The sequence below is a fragment of the Hordeum vulgare genome, chromosome 7H, assembly GCF_904849725.1.
Source record: "Hordeum vulgare subsp. vulgare chromosome 7H, MorexV3_pseudomolecules_assembly, whole genome shotgun sequence".
Taxonomy (NCBI): domain Eukaryota; kingdom Viridiplantae; phylum Streptophyta; class Magnoliopsida; order Poales; family Poaceae; genus Hordeum; species Hordeum vulgare.
Genome location: NC_058524.1, coordinates 404,271,112 through 404,273,526, shown reverse-complemented (window position 1 = coordinate 404,273,526; position 2,415 = coordinate 404,271,112).

Here is a 2,415-nt window from a genome sequence, read left to right as displayed (position 1 = left end):
ACCATGACACATTTTTTGGTAATGTGGGTAGTTCTGCTTGGAGGCGGACAAGACCTCGCTGAGGTAGTAGACGGGGTGCTGCACTCGCAGTGCCTTGCCCTCCTCCTTGCGTTGAACTACCAACACTACACTAACCACGCGAGTGGTCGCGGCAATGTATATGAGTATGGGTTCCCTTTCAGACGGCGCTGCTAAGATTGGCAGGCTCGAGATGACCCGCTTGAGGTCGCGGAAGGCTTCGTACGCCTGGTCGTTCCACTCGAATTTCGTCGTCTTCTTCATGAGTTGGTAGAGTGGAAGGGCCTTCTCGCCAAATCGGCTGACGAACCGGCTAAGGGATGCCAGGTAGACGGCGAACTTCTGGACGTCAAGGATTCGAGTCGGCCGCACCATCCGCTCGATGGTGCCGATCTTCTCGGGGTTCGGCTCGATGCCGCGAGCGGACACGAAGAACCCCAAGAGTTTGCCGCCTGGAACCCCAAAGACGCACTTCTCTAGGTTGAGCCGGATCTTGTACTCGCGCAGGTTGGCGAACGTCTCCCGCAGGTCGTCGAGGAGGCTGAAGTGCTGCTTCGTCTTGACGACGATGTCATCGACATAGACGTGGATGTTTCTGTCAATCTGTGGAAATAGGCACTGCTGCATGCAGCGTTGGAACGTCCCACCAGCGTTCTTCAGACCGAACGTTGCTAGAAGTCCCCGGCAACGACACTAGAAGAATGTTGTTGACGTGTTCCTCACTTGATGCCTCCGCGGAAACAGAGCCAGAACTGCTCCCAGTTGCTCAACAATTAGCAATTGTCTTGCAATGGCCCACCAGCATGTGGGTTCGCGGCAGTTTTCGACGGTAGATTATTCAACCCAAATTTGTTGGTTCGCCCGTCAGGAAGCGAAAGGATACTCTCAAGTATTAGCAGCTGAATGCGTCAGATTCAACCACACCTGAAAGATTAGTATCTGCAAGCAAAGTATCAGTAGCAAAGTAGTATGATAACAACGGTGTCAGAAACGATCTGTTGACAAGGCAGACTATTCCTAACTGTCGTATCAATGGCGCCAGAAGTTGCCCGTGGACGGGAAATATTCTTTCCCCTCAATGCCGGCCGAAAAAGTATTGTAGCAGGTAGCAGCAGTGTAACGAGTAACAGCAGTGGCAAGGAACAGTAGTAGTGATAGCAGTAGCAAGTAGCAACAGTAGCAAGTAACAGCAGCAGAGCAAAGCAAGTAACAGCAGCACAACAAAACAAGTAACAGCATCAGAGCGAAACAAGTAAGAGCAGCTGTGGGACAAACTCGTAGGCAATGGGTTGGTGATTTGTTTGGATGACATTCATCATGCAACTGTTATAACACAGAGAGATATGTGGCTAGCTCTCGTTCGTCAATGTGATGTAGGCATGCATTCCGTGTGTAGTCATACGTGCTTAGGGAAAATAACTTGCATGACATCTATTGTCCATCCCTCCCGTGGCAGCGGGGTCCAAAAGGATACTACGGGATATTAAGGTTCTCCTTTTAATAAATAACCGGAACAACGCATTAGCACTTGGTGAACACATGAACTCCTCAACCTATGGTCATCACCGGGAGTGGTTCCAGATATTGTCACTCCGGGGTTGCCGGGTCATAACACATAGTAGGTAACTACAACTTGCAAGATCGGATCTAAAACACACATATATTGGTGACAACATAATAATTTCAGATCTGAAATCATGGCACTCGGGCCCTAGTGACAAGCATTAAGCATGGAAAAGTAGTAGCAACATCAATCTCAGAACATAGTGGATACTAGGGATCAATCCCCGTCAAAACTAACTCGATTACATGATAGATATCATCCTACTCATCACCGCTGAGCAAGCCTACGAATAGATTACTCACGAATGATGAAGAACTTCATGGAATTGGAGAGTGAAGAAGGTTGATGATGACGATGGCGACGATTTACTTGATCCGGAGCCCAAAACAGACTCCATATCTGCCCTCCAGATGAAGAACGGGATGTGGCGGCGCCTCCGTATCGCAAACGCGATGAAATCTTCTCTCTTGATTTTTTTCTGGACGAAAGTGAATTTATAGAGCTGGAGTTGGGGGCGGCAAACCCATGTGGGCTCCACAAGCTTGGTGCCGCGGCCAGGGGGTCGCGGCAACAGGGCTTGTGGCCCACTGGCCCATCCCCTCCGGTGGATCTTTGCGCAGGTATTTTTCATATTTTCCAGAAATATTCTCCGTAAATTTTCACGACGTTCCGAGAACTTTCATTTCTGCACAAAAACAACACCATGGCAATTCTGCTGAAAACAGCGTCAGTCCGGGTTAGTTCCATTCAAATCATGCAAATTAGAGTCCAAAATAAGGGCAAAAGAATTTGGAAAAGTAGATACGATGGAGATGTATCAAACGTCATGGTGG